At 50.8% G+C, this 19,186-nt stretch overlaps 1 long non-coding RNA gene and 1 pseudogene across 2 annotated transcripts in view; one reads left to right on the top strand and one right to left on the bottom strand.

Annotated features, from left to right (window-relative positions):
* LOC132662065 (small ribosomal subunit protein eS25 pseudogene) overlaps nt 1-7,046 on the bottom strand; it is an 82,925-nt pseudogene extending 75,879 nt beyond the window's left edge. Inside the window, exon 1 of the transcript XR_009602500.2 lies at nt 6,893-7,046. The product of XR_009602500.2 is annotated as a small ribosomal subunit protein eS25 pseudogene (transcript). The remainder of the gene's footprint in view (nt 1-6,892) is intronic.
* Nucleotides 2,480-3,632, top strand: LOC132662066 (uncharacterized). Its single transcript, XR_009602501.1, has 2 exons — nt 2,480-2,855; nt 3,454-3,632. It is a non-coding gene; the product is annotated as an uncharacterized LOC132662066 (long non-coding RNA).
* Nucleotides 7,047-19,186: the final 12,140 nt, after the last annotated feature.

Raw genomic sequence — 19,186 nt, 5'->3', positions numbered from 1 at the left:
TGAGTCACAGGGAGATTAAGCAACTTTCCCAAGTTTGCACAAGTAGTGAAGAGCAGAGTGGGGATTTGAGCCCAGGCAAGCTGCCTCTAAACAGTAAAATTAACAGCAAAAATATGTATGTATACACAGAAATCTGTGTGCATGTATGCATATGCAAATACCTAAATAAACACCTGATAAATATGCTGTCCTTTAGGGGGCGTCCCACAGGACCAGCCAAGAGGGTCCCTGAGGCTTCACGCAGGATAGAAATCAAAATGTAAGCTGAGAAGAAGTGAGTTTATTGAGGATATAGAGTGCAGATAGAAGCATAGTGTCTGGGACCCTCGGAAAGGAAATAAGAGTGAGTCTCCTCTTCGTTTGGGGCCTGGGGGTTTTACTGAGGACAGCGGTCTGGTGCACGAGTCTTCTCAGGCATCCAAGAACACAGACAGGTGTTTAGGTGTCCTTCATAGGTCACTTAGGTCCTGGAGCTAGGGGGTCTCTGGGAGTCAGTGGTCTTGGAAAATGTTAATGACCACCCCGCCCAGTTACTCCTTAGATGCTATCTGTTGTGCTGGAAGAATCCAAAGAAATCATTAAACCCTTGACCTCTACAAGGAAGAGGTATGTTATCTGTTCTCTAAAGCATGTGTGAGGAGGGAGGGTAGGTCCTAGCAAGAACAGAAACGGGAAAAGGAGGGGGAAAAAAGCAGGTTTTCATGGGGTCCCTTTAGTTTCCCTATCCCAGGTGCACTGGGTTTCAAAGTGCAATGAATTTCCTGCCTTTAGCCAAGGTCAAAATGTAAGAAAAACCTTCTCAAAGACCACAAAATTTAAATGTAAATGTATAGTGTCCAGTGCTAAGTTGGCACTGTTAGGGATTTTGCTGCTATTAAGCAGAATTGTGGCAAAGGGAGCTGAGTCCAGTTATTACAGAGTTAGAAGGTTCTGGTTTTTCATACCAATTTTTGTGTTTCAAATCTTAAAGTACAGCCATTTGTTTGATGCTTGGTACAGTGATATAGCTTCTGTGATTTAAAAAAAAATGGGGGCGCCTGGGTGGCTCAGTCGGTTAGGTGTCCGACTTCGGCTCAGGTCATGATCTTGCGGTTTGTGAGTTCAAGCCCCACGTCAGGCTCTGTGCTGACAGCTCGGAGCCTGCTTGGGATTCTGTGTCTCCCTCTCTCCCTGCCTCTCCCATGCTCATGCTCTGTCTCTCTCTGCCTCTCAATAATAAACGTTAAAAAAATATATTACAAATTTTTTTTAAATAAAAAAAAATTAATAGGGGAGCCTGGGTGGTTCAGTTGGTTAAGTGTCCGACTTTGGCTCAGGTGGTAATCTCGCAGTTTGTGAATTCAAACTCCGCGTGATGCCCTGTGCTGACAGCTCAGAGCCTGGAGCCTGCTTCGGATTCTGTGTCTCCCTCTCTCTCTTCCCCTCCCCTGCTTGCTTGCTTTCTCTCTCTCTCTTGAAAATAAATAAACATTAAAAATAATAAATAAATAAATAAATAAATAAATAAATAAATAAAATTAATTAATGTATTTCTTAAAGATTATCATGACTGCAAATAAAAAAAGCAAAAAGGACCAAAGGCCATGAGGTCCTCTGGGGCCTTTGGTGGCTCTAGTTTTTTTATTTTTTTAATTATTTTATTTTATTATTATCTTTTTGAGAGAGAGAGAGACAGAGAGAAGGCTCAAGTGAGCAAGGGCAGAGAGAGGAAGAGAGAGAGAATCCCATTAGGAGCAGAAGGAGAGAGAGAGGGAGAGAGAGAGAAGCGGGGCTCACCTGAAGCAGGGCTCGAGTTTACCGGAAGCAGGGCGGTGGCTTTAGGTTTTTAAGCCAAATGATTAAGAACCCAAAAGATTCTTCACCCATTTGGCCTAGAAGTGGCCAACTCCCTCTCTGTCCCCGCAGACAGTCCCCACTGCACACTTGGGTACAATCAGAAAGGGACTAGGGAGAAGGGGATCAAAGGCAACAAACCTAAGCTCCCCCCTTACCGTGTACTGTGCCCACGCTGTGCTAACCCCCTCTGTGAGGCGTCAGAGACGGTGACAAGAGCCCCTGTCTTCATAAAGGGAACAGTGGGTCCAACAGGCACAATATTGGCCGCTGTGTTAGGTGTGGAGCTTACTGATTAAGTGGGGGCGGGTGGCACAGACACTGAAAGAACTCACCTAAGGCAGAACAAAAGGGACAGGAGTTTATTGAATACCCTGCAGTGAGCAGCGAGGGGGACAGCAAAGGAGAGATTGCACAGGCGGTGGTGCGGGGCCACAGCTATGGGCCAGAGTGAGGGAGTGTGGGCGTGTGTTTGGTACCTGTGACCGGTTGTAAGTAGCCCCGCTGGTCTGTTAGGGCCCCTGGCTCAATGAGCCTGTTTGCAGGCAGCTCGGTGGTCACTCTCGGCCCTTTTGCCTTTGCTCAAGTTTCCACTGCTCAAGCCTGTTGCCTAAAAGGGCCTCTACGGCACGGTTTGGTGGAAGACGCACAGGAGGGAACTCTGAGGCCAGCCACGGGGCAGTGAGGGGTGGGCAGAAACGGCACGCAGGATTAGGAGGGGTCGTGGCGAGTCCCGAAGATTGCAGATGAGTTTGACAGGAGTGGAAAACACCGTCCAGGCAGCCCACAGCGTCCCTGAAGGGTGTGAGTGCTCGTTACCCTGGAGGGCTGTGCCAGACAAGGGCAAGGGTAGACTGGTTTGAACAGGATGCTTCACGGGGTGAGGAATCCAAGGCCAGATGGGCCACCATCGAGAAGGGAAACCAGACGTCAACCCCAAGAGACGGTGCCACCAGGCAGATCCAAAGGGCAGGCGTGAGTCTGTGCACGAGGTGCAAGCACAGGGGCCAGGAACTGAGAAGGTTGGTGATGTGGACTGGATTGTGCCCTCTCCAAATTCATGTGTTGAAGCCTTAAGCCCCCAGTATGCCTGTACTTGGAGACTGGGCAGTTGGGGAAGTAATTAAGGTTAGATGAAGTCGTAAGGGTGGGGCCCTAATCAGATAGGACTGGTTTCCTTATAAGAAGAGAAAAAGGGGCGCCTGGGTGGTTCAGTCAGTTAAGCGTCAGCCTCTTGATTTCAGCTCAGGTCATGTTCTCACCGTTTGTGAGTTTGAGCCCTGAGTAGGTCTCTGCACTGACAGTGCTGAGCCTGTTTGGGTTCCTCTGTCTCCCCCTCTCTCTGCCTCTTCTCTCTCTCTCTCTCTCTCTCTCTGTCTCAGACAAAGACGGAGAAGGAGGAGAAAAGACACTAGAGAGCACTCTCTTTTTCCATGGGGACCCAGAGGAAAAAGACCATATGAGGAAAAGCATTAGGTGGCCCTCTACAAGCCAGGAAGAGAGGTGTCACTGGAAACAGACTTTGCCAGCACCTTGATCTTGGACTTCCGACCTCCATAACTATGCAGAAACAATTGCTGCTGCGTAAGCCACTCAGTCTCTGGTATTTTGTTACGGCAGCCCCAGCAGACTAAGACAGCCGGGTTGGAAAGAGGACGTCAAGGTGAGGCAAGGAGAGAAGGAGCAGCTACATACTTTGCTGGGCTTCGTGCAAGACCCAAATGCGGACTCTTTTCCCAAAATTATTGTGAATTTCAAGACTGTAACAGCAGAGGATTAAACCGTGCACAGGCTGTATACATCCATGAAGACAGCTCAGAAGACAGGTTAGGATGGAGACCTTGAACTAATACAGGGGTCAGGGGTCTGTCTGTACTGCATGCCGGAGTCCTCCTACGGCCTAGTGCGCGAAGATGGCCAATTCAGACAGCAAGCAGAAGAACGCAATCAGAATTTAAATAACGTTGCCCAGAAAGCGCAGTTAGTACATGGGGCGCCTGGGTGGCTCAGCTGGTTGAGCATCTGACTTCGGCTCAGGTCATGATCTCACAGCTTATGAGTTCGAGCCCCACATCAGGTTCTGTGCTGACACCTCAGAGCCTGGAGCCAGCTTTGGATTCTGTGTCTCCATTTCTCTCTCTGCCCCTCCCCCGCTCATGCTCTCTCAAAAATGAACATAAAAAAAAAATTAAAAAAAAAAAACAAAGAATGTGCAGTTAGCACAGGCAGAGATTAATTCTGCAAGGAGAGTGAGGGTGAGAGATGAGCAAGCAGGAGGCAGGGGGCACCTTTTGGGCAACGTCAACATCCCTTTACCCCTCCCCTCAACAGCAGGCCGTCCAAGCCAGGTGTGGACCATGAGACAGCACAACTGGCCACACCGGGTTGGGGCAAGGCCGATCACCTGATCCACACCAGCCAACCAGAGTTCTCTCCAGAGAAGGTAGCACAGGTTGGGATTCTAAATGATGTTAACTGGGGGGGCTTTGGGTGGCCCTTCTCCCCCATGAAGGGGCTGCAGAGAAGGAAGAAGGGAGCAGGGCCGCAGAGGGAAGCCACTGGGGTCCGTGATGGCCTCTCTGTCCCTGCTCCTTGTCCTTTATGGACATCTGGCTGCATTGCCGGGGCATCTTGAGACGCTGGATCTTTTTTGAGACACCCCCCCCTTCTGCTTCAGCTGGCCTGAGCGGGTTTCTGTTACTTGGGGGCGGTGGGGGGAGGTTGGAAAAGGCTTTCCAGAGAAGGGGGCGTGAGCTGGGTTTCCAAGGATGAGCAGGAAATAGGAAGTAGGTGACATGGTGTGAGAGTGGGGTTCCTGGTGGGTGCTCTGTGGAGAGCTTCCTTCACACTCCTTCAGGTTTGCTATTTTTACACAGAGAGTTCTCAGTTCCCGGGTGAGAGGCAATAAGAGGAAGTGGGAGAAGAAAGAGTGTATTTATTAAAAGACTGGATTTGGATCACAGGGTTTCTCTTCATTTCGGAGGGAGAACACTTCCTTTCCGATACTGAAGAAGCATCTCTTCATTTGATTTTCTCCTGTCTGTCCTTTTAGTCATTGTCATCTGTTCATTCATCAGCTCATTCCTCCTCCTATTTTCCCTTCTTATTACTGCTATTACGACCGCTACTACTCCTTAGTCGTTTGTTCAAATACCCCCTCTGCTACCTGCTAGTGTTTGCTTTTGGTCACTTTTTTTTCAATGTTTATTTATTTTTGAGAGAGGGATAGAGAGAAGAGAGAGAGCTCTAGCGAGGGAGGGGCAAAGAGAGAGGGAGACAGAGAATCCAAAGCAGGCTCTGGCTGTCGGCGCAAAGCCCGACTCTGGACCCAAACCCATAAACCATGAGATCATGACCTGAGCTGAAGTCAGACACTCAACCAACTGGGCACCACCCAAGTGCCCCATCCTTGGTCACATTTCTGTCTTCCGTGTGTGTGTGTGTGTGTGTGTGTGTGTGTGTGTGTATAATTATATATATATATATATATATAGTATAATTATATATATATATATATTTTAGTGGAAAATCATTTCATTTATTCTCTTACTAGGTAAAAGCAAAAACCACAGTTAAGTACAAATTGTAGGAGCGTCAAATACATGAATTCCTTCATCAGATCTCATTTATAATTTGTCAGAAACCACTCTTTCTTTAAAAATAACTCCTTTTTTCCAGATTTATGGAGATACGATCGACATAGAACATTGTGTACATTTAAGGTATACAACGCATTGATTTAATATACTTAAGTATTGAAAAATGATCCATCGCGCTAACTAATACGTCTATCACATCACATGCTTACTCTTTCTTTTTTGGAGTGAGAACATTTAAGATTTTTCTCTCATGGCAACTTTCCAAGTATATAATACAGTATTATTGACTGTAATCACCATGCTGTACATTAGGTCCCCAGAAGTTATTCATCCATAACTGGAAATTTATACCCTTTGACCAACATCTATCTCCCCACTCTCCATTCCCCCACCCTGGTAAGCACGACTCTACTCTCTGCATCTCTGAGTCTGGCTAATTTTTTTTTTTACAAGCTGATTTAAATATTTGCTTATTTGTCTGTTTGTTTATTTGTGAGGGGGACAGAGAGAGAAGGAGAGAGAGAATCCCAAGCAGGCTCCATGCTGTCAGCACAGAGCCCCACACGGGGCTCAATCCCATGAATCGTGGGATCATGACTTGAGCCAAAATCAAGAGTCAGAGGCTTAACCGACTGAGCCACTCAGGCACCCAGTCTGGCTATTTTAATTCCATGCGTAAGTGAGATCATATGGTATTTGTCTTTCTCTGACATATCACTTAGCATAGTGTCCTCAAGTTTCATCCGTGTTGTCACAAATGGCAAAATTTCCTTCTTCCTCATGGCTGAATAATATTCCATTGTACCTGTCTTCTACATCTTCTTTATCCATTCGTCAGACAGGTACTTAGGTTGTTGCCATATCTCTGACCTGGTGGAACAGTTATGAAAGGCATTGCAGGAGAGGGTTTTGAAGGATGAAGAGGAGTTTTATATGGAGAGAAACAGGTAAAAGGCATTCCAGGCCAAAGGAATTGCATTGAGCAAAAACCTGGAGGCAAGAAAGATTTGGTGCATTTGGGGAATAGTTACCAAGGCATTATGACTGAAGTTTAAAATGTATGGCCCGAGGGACAGGGAGGGCTAGACAAGAAACTGAAGGCACAAGTGAGAAAATACTACAAAAATATCTGACCTGATTTCTGGCTTCCCAAGACATTAAGAGAAAATATTTTGCCACCTCCCAGGCTAGAAAAAGAAAGAGCAGTCTTAAGAATTACCCAGAAGGGGTGCCTGGGTGGCTCAGTCGGTTAAGCGTCCAACTTCGGCTCAGGTCATGATCTCGCGGTCTGTGAGTTCGAGCCCCGCGTCGGGCTCTGTGCTGACTGCTCAGAGCCTGGAGCCTGCTTCAGATTCTGTGTCTCCCTCTCTCTCTCCTCCTCCCCTGTTCATGCTCTGTCTCTCTCTGTCTCAAAAATAAATAAATGTTAAAAAAAAAATAAAAAAAAAAAAAAGAATTACCCAGAAGAAGAATCTTCACTCATTCATTTCTCCCCCTTGGAAGCCTCCAGGCCAACTCTATCCCAGGCTCCATCGAGGGGGAGGGGTGGCATGATTTCTGAGCTAGTCACCTTGCCCAAGTCCAGGCTCCACCTTTGTCCTGCTGGGTCCTAAGGGGTGGATAGGACAGGTTAGAGCCAAGGGAGGAGTCACAGTCTAGACAGTAGGCATTGTGATGTAGCAGGAGGTGGGCGGTGCCAGCCCCCCTGAACCCTAGGTCCCCTAGACTCCTTCCTGGGCTTATGCCCTTTGTCTTACCAGGACTGTTCTGGCTCTGTGTTAGCTGCTTGCCCAGCACCCTGCCGGTGACACCTGCCACCACCTCTAAATGCTTTCTGTGACTGCCTCGCATCCTGCTCTTGCCTACGAGGCCCTGACGCCCCTCTCTGGGCATTCTGGGGGAAGATAGCCTCAGCTATGGCTCAGGGTCTGGGGAGGGTTTGGGAGGTGCATTCCTGTAATTCTTCTGTCCTGTTTTACAGGGAACCCCAGGCCTGATGAAGTAGGGAAAGGACTTGGGGGCCAAGGTCACTTAAGACTTTGCTAAAGCCTCAGGTTCTCCTTCTCCTAAAGGCAGCATCTCACAACCCATCATGCCAACTGTGTCCTCATGTCACAGTAAATAGGATTCTTTACCACGCTACGTTGAGGTGCAGTTTACTAGTTGACAAAATATTTGTGCACGATCAAATATTAACTTTGCTTTGCTTTTCTTCATTTGAGGGCAATAATTTCCCCCAGGTATCAGGTGTTGTAGGCCCTCTCAAACTGCGTTGGAGGCACTGGGCTGTCTTTGAAGAGCTTCCCACAGAAGTTCCCCCAACCCCTCGGCCCTCTGGGAGCCTCATGCTCTGAACCTCACAGTGTCCCCTGTCACAATCCCACCCTTGGTGACAAACCTCCTGTGAAATCAACATTCTCATTAGGTGTAAGGGACTTGTCTCCCAGTCTGGCCCAGGCACATAGCAGGTGCTTAAGAAATGTGCCTTGACTGTCTTCTCATGAAACTTTTCCTCCTCCAGCAGGGCCTGGAGATGGAGGGAGCCTGGGCCTGCAGGACCGGCCTGACCTCGTGCCCCACACTTCTTGGGGGCTGCCCCCTCATCTCATGGCTCCTCACAGCAAGCCTGTGAGATGGCAAAGATGAGGAGTGCCCATTGTACAGGTGGGGAAAGTGAGGTTCTTAGGTAGGGTCCCTAGTGGCAAGAAACCAACTGCAAAAGGCAGAGGGAGACCCAGCCGCCAGTTGCCTCAGCAGCTGGACTACTAGTAAAGACAGAGACTCGGAGTCTGGGGCCGTCCATGATCAAGGGAAAGGTGAGGGACCTGGAAGAGTGCAAGCCAGGGGTCAAGGGCAGGAGAAGGCAAGGGGAAGCCCAGGTCCAGGGAAGGAGGCCCCAGGACTGGATGGGCCAGTAGGCTGGAGCCTTGGAGCTGAAGCCAGGTGCTAGTGCTGGGTGGCAGGAAATTCCAGATCTGCCCCGCAGCCACTTACCCCTCTCATCCCAGCAAAAAGATTCCTTGCAATGTGCATTTAAGCCTTTGAGCTAAAGTCCACATTACTGGAGCCCACAAGGCCCGACGTGGCCCCTCTCGACCTCCACAGCCCCATCTTGCTCCTTTCCCCTCCCCAATTGAATTTCATTCCCTCAACACATATTTACTGGGCACATTCCAGGTGCTGAACATGCAAGGTTGATCAGATCAGACCCCCTCCCTGCTTTCATGGAGCTTACAGCCCAGCAAACTGTGCTTCCTTCTTTTCAGCCCAGTTTCCTCTGTTTGGCATGCCTTCTCCCACCCGCTTTGCCTAGCCAATGCCTGGTCATCTTTCAGGTCTTAGCTTAAAGGTCACCTCCTCCAGGAAGCCCTCTGGGAACCCCTTCCCCCTCAGATTGGGTGAGCCACACTCCTTTACATTCCCACCATGCTCTGTACTCCCTTATCACATTGTCTTGTACCTTCTTGGTTACAAGTTAGCCTCCTCTATCAGACTGTGAACTTCAAGAGGGTAGGGTCTGTCTCATTCATGGGCCCTCAGACCAGCCTTCATCTGAAAATGTAGGCACTTAAAATGCCAGCAGGGGAATGGGGCAAAAGAGCCTTGAAATCAGCACCATTGGCCACAAAAATGATAAGAAGAGCCATCACTTACAAGAGCCACACTCCAGATTCTAACTTGTCTAAGGAGGCAGTTATGGTTGTTTGGCAGTTTGAGGAAACTGAGGCATAGGAAAGGTCAAGAAACTCAATCCACGGTCACATAGTGACTCTGGTGCTCTGAACCATACGTGCTGCCTCTGAAGGTTGTGGAGAAGGTTAGCAGATGGCAGCTTCTTAGCGTGACGTAGGCACATGCTAAAAGGGGGCTGAAGTGCTTGTTCCCCAAGGAGAAGGGACCCTTGGGACAGAAGTTGGGGCTTTGAGGTCCAGGAGAGTCAGCCTTTCTTTTGGGAAGTGGCAGCAAGAATCTACTTGTTATTCTTGAGTTCTGGGCCTCAGGGGATGAGATCTATGTCTCCCAGGTGACAGGCTCCAGAGTCTGGCAGGAAAGGGGGTGTGGGTGGCTTGAGCCAGAGTAGGTCAGGGTAATCAAGTCACTGGGTGGGGTAGGGAGAGACCCAAGGCTGGCTGCCGGGGAGAGAGGCCCAGCCAGGCAAAGTATAGCGTCTCGGGACGGAAAGAGGCCCTTACGGATCACCTGTAACAAACCACATCCAGTGCTGAGGTCTCTTATTTATGTTCTCCTTTGGTGGGAGCTTGGTGCCTCTTGGGGATGCTTTCGCTTTGGGAGACTCTGACCGTGAGCAAGTTCTTGTTTCTGCTGAGCTGACATCTGCTTCCCAAAGCTTCTTCTGACAGGTGGTGTTCAAGGCCCAGTTGGATCACACCTCCCTTCTCCCCCTACAGCCCTTCCGGAGCTGAGAGAGCCATCCAGACCTTTCTGGTTTTCAGCCAAGATTCTTACCTCTCTCTTCTTTGCCCCAACCCTGCCATTCAAGGCCTTCAGGCCTTGGGTTCATCCCTTTCACTCCCCCTGGGCTCCTGGCCCACAACCTCCCTCCCTGGGCCGAGGCCCCATCAGCCATTTAGCTGGACGCTGAGCACACCAGATGGTCCTGCCTTGGACCCTCAAGTATGAGGTCCTCCCGACCCTTCTCTTCCCTGCGTGGTTGCAGGCCCATGTCAAGTGTGGCCTTGGCTGAGAAGCTTTCTCTGGGCCTTTCCGCCCCCAGACTCCCGTGGCACTCTGCTCGGTGCTCTGGCACAGGTTGGGGTTCGTGCCATCTGTATTAGGGGCTGCTATAACAAATGACCACAAGCTTGGCAGCTTAAAACAACAGAAGTCTATCCTCTCACAGTTCTGGAGGCCAGAAGTCTGAAATCGACGTGTTGTTAGGGCTGGTTCGGTTCCCTCTGGAGGCTCTCTTCCAAGCCTCTCTCCCTGCTTCTGGTCGTGACCAGCAACCCTTTTTTTTGCTTGGGCTTTCTACATCCGCCCTCTGCCTCGTCTTCACACGGCCTTCTCTCTGTGTCTCTGTGTCTGTGGTCTTCCCTTAAGAGGCCCCCAGCCATCGGATTTAGGGCTCACTCTATATCCAAGGCAATCTCACCTTGAGATCCTAAATTATCTCAGCAAAGACCTGATTCCTAAAAAAGGTTACATTCACAGGTGCTGGGGGTTAGGACTCGGACATATCTTTGGGGGGCGGGGGGGGGGGTGTTGCACAGTTCATGCAGCTACACTATCCCACCAGCCTAGGAGCATTCAGGGATCAGGAACAGTATCTCCTTCGCCTCTGCATCCCCATAGACAGTGCTTGTTGGGAGAACATTATTGATGAACTCAGTGACTGGGAATCCAAACAGTGTGCCCAGAGCAGGCACCTGGGAGGTTGGGGGGGTGAGTGGATGGAATGGGGGGCCACAGACACCACGGGCTAGCTTCCCTACCTCCCCAGCACCAGCTTCTCTGGAGATGGCTAGAGAAGGGCCCCCTGCCAGCCTGCCTTCTGCCTGGGCACCAAGTCCGGGCTGTGAGCGAGGCATGTCCCTGGCACCTGGGACCTGGTGGGAACCTGGAGCCTTGTGGGTGAGACCCAGGCTGGGGAATAAAGGCTGAGGGGAAGGAAAGGGGTGGGTGCTGGGCTGGTCACACAGCTGTTTTCATTCAAATGGAGGCAGCAACAAGGTTTGTCATGGGCGTCTGAGGACACAGATGGGCCTAAGCATCCTGTCTTGCCCTCCGCAGGCATCTGGGAACACCTCCTACAGTGGTGTTTCCTGGCAGCTGGGAATGCCTAAAACAGGGGCAGGAGTAATGCAAGGACAGTCCCAGCCGGTGAACGTGGGCCTCGAGAGGGAGGTGGGAAGAGTCACAGCAAACTTGGGCCTCCAAGCCACAGAGGCAGACGGACAGACAGATACCCAGCAGGGGAGAGTGGCTGGCAGACAGGTCTCTGTGGGCACATCCTGGGTGGCTGGAAAGGGCCCCCCACCTCGCCTTACATCCAGAGCCACACTTCCACTTGAATTTCCTCTGCCCTGACGTCAGTGGCAGCCCCCTCAACCAAGAGGCTCTGAACTACGCATGAATGAGGCAGCCTGGGTGTCCTGTGGGTGCAGAGACTCATCGTCCCCCGAGCGGAGTGTTACAACAGTGGAGCTGGGGAGAACGAGTCCCTGCCCCCAAACACACATCTCCAGGCCCTCCCCAACCTGGGTCCCAGCCCCTTGGCCTCATGCTCTCTGCACCCAAGTGGGGAATTCTCCAAGGAGCTGTGCTGGAGACACATCCTTACCCTGACGAGGATGAGGGAGGCGTGCAGGATCAGGCAGGGTGGGTGCCCTCGGGTACGATGGGATCCCCAACTAGGAACAAAGGGAAGTTAAGGGGCTTCTTGGAAAGAGACAGCATCCAGGATCTGGGGCCTGGTACGGGGGCTCTACATGGACCGTGATTTCAGCTTTACTGGACCTGGATTCTCTGTCAGCAAAAAGAGTTAATTATAGCATCAACCTGGTGGGATTAAATGAGATCGTGAAAATATGAAGAGGGTTTGAAACAGGCCTGACAGATCCCAGCTGTTGTGGCTTTCACTACTGGAATCCCTTCGCGTTTGGATCTTTATAAGTTCCTCCCTGTACGTGAGCGGAAAAAACTGTGCAAGGACGGGGAGGAGGGGGGCTGGAGAAAGCAGGGGAGGCCTGGCTGGATTTCACTGGGAAGCTGAGGAGCTCATGGCTGGAGAGAAACATCATCTGCACCAAGAGGCAGGGTGAGGGCAGGCGGTGCGAGAGCCCCAAACAGAGCACTCAGCAGAGTCTGGAGCCAGGTAGAGAGAGATTTGGGGAGCAGCAGGCATGGGTAAGAGAAGACGGGAGGAAAGGATTTTTGCTGGGCGTTATGCACTTCTTTGGCATTTTCTAGAGAGGCTTTTGGAAAAATGTAAATAACTTTTCAGCCATTTCAGATGCTAGACTAGTGTTTCTTTAAACGTGGAAGATAGAGTCTCTAACTGGCACATATTATCAAAAAGGGGCATCACAGAATCTCCCCGAGGCAAGCTTGTTCTGGAACTACACTCTATTTTATGAGCCTCGTGGATGGCGTAGAAGGAATGACAGCACCTTCTCTTTTTAACTGGTTGTTGTGCCCCCAAGATAGACCCTAAATCTGTCCACTCCTCTTCCTGACAAAAGTCGGTTCCGGCTCAGCCAGTTAAGCATCCGACTTTGGCTCAGGTCATGATCTCACAGAGCAGGAGTTTGAGCCCTGCCTCTGGCTCTGTGCTGTCAGCACAGAGCCCCCTTCGGATCCTCTGTCTCCCTCTCTCTCTGCCCCTCCCCTCTCTCTCAAAAATAAATAAACATTTAAAAAATAAACAAAAACTCGGTTCTAAGTTCTCACCTTCTCTGCCTGAATCCTGCAATAGCTTCCAAACTCTTGCCCTCTATCCCTGTTCCCCAGAGTAGCCAGAGAAGAAGTCACGAAAACTGACATTAGATCATGGTGGTCCCTGCTCCTTCTGAGGGGACTTTTATCGCCATTGCCTAAACCTGCCAGGCCCTCTGATTGCACAAGGCTCCCTGCTGCCCCAGGGCCTTGACACTCGCTGTTTCCTCTGCCTGGACTGCCCCAGAGTCCTATCGTTGTAGGTCTAGCTCAAATGTCACCTCCTCAGAAGCCTTCCTTGACCACCTAGCCACTCTCTGTCACGTCACCCTGCTTACTGGTCAAGTTATCAAAATCCGTTAAGTATCTTGTTACCTTGCTTGTTTACCTCTTATCTTCCTCACTAGAGTATAAGCCCCGGGGGCAGGGCCCTGTCTGCCTCCTTTCAGGAGACCCGTTGGCTGGCCCTACCTTTCCTGGGTCCAGGAAAGCGGCAGATAGAGAAGACAGGGAGTCCCCGGCCAGGGCATAAGCCACACTTGTTATGCTGAGCGACATGATCCCAGAATATGGCGAAATACTAGAGCCACCAGAAGCTTGGGAACTGATTCACCCTCAAGCCAGCTCTCTTCCCAGACGTCTCTGCAGAAGGCAGTGCACCCCCACCCCCTCATTCCCCATGCCTGCTTCTGGCCTTCCTGAAGCTGGTTACTCAAGACCCGCCTGGGTGCATTAGCTTCCTTTTGCCACACAAAATAAAAAATTACTGGGGCGCCTGGGTGGCGCAGTCAGTTAAGCGTCCGACTTCAGCCAGGTCACGATCTCGCGGTCCGTGAGTTCGAGCCCCGCATCAGGCTCTGGGCTGATGGCTCAGAGCCTGGAGCCTGTTTCCGATTCTGTGTCTCCCTCTCTCTCTGCCCCTCCCCCGTTCATGCTCTGTCTCTCTCTGTCCCAAAAATAAATAAAAAACGTTGAAAAAAAAAATTAAAAAAAAAATTACTGCACAATCGAGGCTTAAATTTATTCTCCTGCAGTCTCGAGGTCAGGAATCTGAAATGGGTCTTACAGGGCTAGAATCAAGATCGTCTCAGCAGGATTAGTTCCTTCTGGAAGCTTGAGAGGAGAATCCATTTCCTTGCTTTTCTCCTGTTTCTAGAAGCTGTCCTCCTTCCTTGGCTCATGGCCCGGCATCACTTGGCCTTTCGTCGCTTGCCTATTCTCTGACTCCGGCCCTCCTGCCTCGCTCCTGTCAAGGCCCCTGTGATCACGCTGGGCTCACGGTGATAACCCAGGATACTCTCATCGCAAGACCTTTAACTTACTCACACACGCAACTTCCCTTTTACAACGGGAGGTAATATTCACGGTTTGGGGGATGAGAATATGGTCATCTTCAGAGGGCCATTATTCAGCTACAACCTGGGCACCCCCAAAATAGACCTCAGTGAATTGAACCTCAGACTATGCTTCCCAGAGCCCCAGGATGGAGAGGAAGCTCTGGCTTCAGTGAGAACAGATCCCTTTGATTTGTTTCCTAAAGAAAGGGTTCTGGGCATAAAGTTTGAAAATCACTAACATGACTGTGAGGGCCTGATCTTCCCCTGCTGCTCAGCACCCTGCCCCACCCCCCGCCCCCGCCGCCAGCTCTGCCCCTCCTCTGCTGCTGCTTACTCTGCACATCTCCACATCCCCCACCGTCCTGGCTCCCAGCTGCCGTCTGTGGCGACACCCTGCCCAGACCCAGGGGCCACTGGGGCCGAGGGGTTAAGAAGCCTCGGTGCCTGCCCAATGCTGAGCGGGTCCCCCTAGCTCTAAGCACTTGGGGCCCCTAATGGTGTCCCCAGCTCGCCTTCGCACCTCAGGCCAGCACTGTCGTCCACCAAGGCAAAGATGAGGTTGAGGTAGGAGACGCCACGGAAGGAGCAGAGTGTGGCCAAGAGGGCACCGGGGGTGGGTAGCCTGGGAAAGGGGTGGGGGAGGCACCGGGCACCCTACAGGGCCTGGGCTTTGGAGGTGGGGTTGGAGACAGAGTGCCACAACCCCCATCCACCGTTAACTCATGGCATGACTCCTCTCTTGCGCTCTGCCTGTTTCCCCCATCAACCTTAGAGTGTGACAGAGTGAATGAGAAAATGGGAGGCATGAATCCAGCCCGCCGGTTTGGGGGTTCTGGCAGGGAACCCAGCACGTCTCTACATTGTCCAGGCCCTGGCTGGCCACTCCTTGCCCTGCATCTTGAGACCTGTCACCTCCGAGGGTCCGACTCTTTCATTTTTGGACAGGCTCAGCCCTAATGCCCCTGGGCATGAGCTCTGAGGTCAGGCAGATGTAAGAGTGAATTCCCATTATGTGCAAGTGGTTTCCCTTCTCTGAGCTCAGTGCCTTCATCCGTAAGACGGGGATGAGCCTCCCAAGGCTGGAGGGGCAGTAAAGGGGTGCATGAGTGGCATACAGCAAGCCCTCGGCCAATGGGAGCCGCCGCTGTTACCTGCCCCCATATTTTCTTGAAGTAATCATACCGAACTGGGATTCAAGCAAAGTATTTTCTTGGCTGTTACACCATGTAATCCTCACAACAGTTGGTGATATCGGGACAGATGATCCCAGTTTATGGAAGGGAATGGGATAACTGAGACCAAGCACAGAGAACTTTCCAGAACTCACAGGTAGAACTGGGAGTTTCTTCTGGGGTGGTCCTGGCTTCTGGGGGTGGGGTGAGAGGGAGTCCGAAGAGCTGTGGGACTCTCGAGAATGGCCGAATGGGAGCGAATGTGACACCCAGGACATCCACGGTGGAGACCCACGATTCCTGAGCCAGGGCCTTCAGAGTGTGGACTGTGGGGTTGAGGGGGCACCAAAGCCCCAGACCTCTGTGCCTTGCAGCGTCTGTAGGGGAAGCTGAAAGTGGGCTCAACTTCGGCAGGAGATGTGCCTGAGCCCAGACCCAGGTGAGGCCTTGGCCTTGACCACGGCTTGCAGTTAGTTCCAACTGTATCACAACCTCCAACTGCTCTCAGTTCCCTGGTTAGCTTGCTGTTGGGACTCCAAATACCATTGCACACCTCCTCTCCTCAACACCCACTCTGGGATCCAAGCCGCTCCCCCCCACTTTCCACTAACCCTTCATTCTCTCATTCGTTCATTTACCATTCACATAGCAAACATTGATTGAGTACCTACTGTATGCCAGGCACCATCCCAGCTAGGTTACAAGGAAGAAGATAGGCAACATTGTCAAAGTGTGGAGTTAAAGCAGAGACTCCGGGGCCAGGTTCCCTGGGTTCAAACCCCAGCTTTGCTGCTTTTCAGCTGTGTGACCACGAGCAAGTTACATGTAACCTCATAACCTCTCTGAGCCCCACTTGCCTCAACTGTAAAGTAGGCCTAGAAGTAGCATCTCCCCATGGGGTTGGGGTGGGGACTCAATGCCTTGATACAATGTTAGAAGAGCACTTGGCAAATAGTAACTGTGCCGTGTGTTTGCGACTGTTAGTCTAGTGGGGGAGGCAGAAAATTAACTGTAAACAAATCCATGAAATAATTGCAGATCACGGCTGGTGTTTTGAAGGAAATGACTGTGGGTGGAGGCTTCTCTGCGGGGTAGTCAGAAGGGCCTCTCTGTAGAGGTGACTGCTTGAGGGTGATGTTGAGGGGATAGAGGGAGCACGAGCAGGGAAAGAGCTTTCCAGGCAGAGGAACCAGCAAGCAAGAATCCCTGAGGTGGAAAATGGTTTGGCAGGTGTCAGGAACACCAGAAGGCCTGAGAGGCGGGAGATCGGTGGGTGAGGAGGAGGACGGTAGGACAGGTCGGAGAGACCAGCAGGGCCTTACGGACCACAGAAGGAGTCTGGCTTTTATTCCAGTGTGGTGGGCAGGCACAGGAGGTGCTTTTGTTTTTGTATACAGAAGTGGATCACGCATGCAGAAATGCATGCAAACTGTAAGTGTCCAATGCTGGGAATTTTCACAAAACGAACACACCCAGGAGCCAACACCAAGATCAAAACCAGAACATGAAGGGCACCTGGGTGGCGCAGCTGGTTAAGCGTCTGACTCTTGACCTCGGCTTAGGCCATGATCCCAACAGTTTGTGAGTTCCAGCCCCAAATCGGGCTCTGTGCCGATGGTGCAGAGCCTGCTTGGGATTTTTGTCTTTCCTTCCCTCTGCCCCTCCTCCCGCTTGTGCTCTCTCTCTCTCTCTCTCTTAAAATAAATAAATAAGTAAACTTAAAAACAACAACAACAACAAAAAAAAACATGAGGAGCCTCCCAGAATCCCCTTGGGCCCTCCCAGCCACCACCCTCATGGTAACCGCCATCCTGACTGCCAACAACAGAGAGTAGTTTTGCCTGTTTTTTTAAATATATAAATGGAGGGGCACCTGGGTGGCTCAGTCGGTTGGGTGTCCGACTTCGGCTCAGGTCACGATCTCGCGGTCCGTGAGTTCGAGCCCCACGTCGGGCTCTGGGCTGACCGCTCAGAGCCTGGAGCCTGCTTCCGATTCTGTGTCTCCCTCTCTCTCTGCTCCTCCCCGGTTCATGCTCTGTCTCTTTCTGTCTCAAAAATAAATAAACGTTAAAAAAAATTAAAAATAAATAAATATATAAATGGAATAAGTAAATGGAATCATACAGCATGTGTTCTTTTGTGTCTGGCTTATTTCACTTGACGCTATAAGCACCATTCACCACCACCTGCGGGTGAAATTCATCCGCCTTGTTGCAGGTGGTGGTAGTTTTTCTCTCCCTTCCCTACATGTCTGCCGTGTGACTATACCCCGATGCAGTCACACACCTGTTGACAGGCACTTGTGGTTCCTGACATTGGTGGGTGCACAGTGCATAAGCTTTTCTGCCCGAGGAAGGGTTTATTTATTTTTATTTTTATTTTCTTTAATTTTTTTTAATGTTTATTTATTCTTGAGACAGAGAGCGTGAACAGGGGAGGGACAGAGAGAGAGGGAGACACAGAATCTGAAACAGGCTCCAGGCCCTGAGCTGTCAGCACAGAGCCTGACGTGGGGCTCGAACCCATGAACTGTGAGATCATGACCTGAGCTGAAGTCAGACGCTTAACTGACTGAGCCACCCAGGCGCCCCCCTGAGGAAGGGTTTAGCATGAAATTTACAAGATTTCTTACCAAGTTCAGGGCACTTCCTGCATCAGCCTGGTGGGCTGACACCAGAACCAGACCAGCCTCAAGTTCAGCTTTCTGCCGCTCCCATAGAAGCCCGCATCAAAGTTGCCCTTTTGTGTGCTGATGGTGTATCTAACTCACCACACCCGCCCAAACGGGAACCCTGTCATTCCTCAGGCTTGGGTGATCTCACATGGAAAATGGGCTCAATCATTCCAAAGCTGCAGCTGAATGTGAAGATTAAGTTAAATGAGAAATGGCAGTGAAAGCCCACCCCCCAGTGCCTGGTACCTACCTGTGTTCTTCCAGGCCCAGAAAATAAGCAAAAACCAAGGGCGCCTCCTGTGGGTATAAGTGAAACTGCACCCCTGCCTTCCCAGGGTCAGGCCTTGCAGGCCAAGGAAGCCCACTCCCCCATAAGGCCTGCATAGACCCAGCTCCTCCTGAGAGGAGTGCCCACAGGTTGCTCTCAGCCCTGAAGTCCCAGAGGGTGGATGACCCAGGAACCACTGCTGCCTTTACACACTTGCTACCTACTGTGGAAATGGTGTTCAGAGTGAACGGTCGAGAAAGCATTCTTGAGATGTCTTTGGTGCAAAAAGGTGGTTTTATTAAAGCATGGGGACGGGACCTGTGGGCACAAAGAGCTGCACTGGGGTTGTGAGGAGCGACTGATTATATACTTTCAAGTTGGGAGGGGGTTAGGGTTAGCAGAAGTCTCGAAGGAATTTGGAAGCAAGGTTTCCAGGACCTTGAGGGGCTAGCTGTTGTTAGGGAAAGGTCATTTATTACTGTCTAAGAAAACCTTGGTCATGAGACCCTTCAGAGGTACGTCAGTGGGCCATATGCTTGGAGGATGATTGCTAACATATATTTGGACGGTAGAGATAAAGGAAGTTTCCAAAGGAATTTTTTTTAATGTTTATTTATTTTGAGAGAGAGAGAGAGAGAGCACGCACGTGAACATGCACGCAGGGGAGGGGCAGAAAAAGAATCCCAAGCAGGCCCCGAGCTGTCAACCCAGAGCCTGGCACAGGGCTTGATACCACAGATTGTGAGATCATGACCTGAGCCGAAATCAAGAGTTGGAGGCTTAACTGACTGAGCCACCAGGCGCCCTTCCAAAGGAATCTTTATAAGTAGACTTACAGGATCTTGGGGGTCAGAATAATGTTAAGCTGAGATTGCCTTTTGCCCTCAGCAAAGTGTCAACATCGAGGC

Source organism: Panthera onca, chromosome D1 (genome assembly GCF_046562875.1).
Source record: "Panthera onca isolate mPanOnc1 chromosome D1, mPanOnc1 haplotype 2, whole genome shotgun sequence".
NCBI lineage: Eukaryota > Metazoa > Chordata > Mammalia > Carnivora > Felidae > Panthera > Panthera onca.
This window is presented reverse-complemented; position numbering and strand designations above follow the sequence as displayed.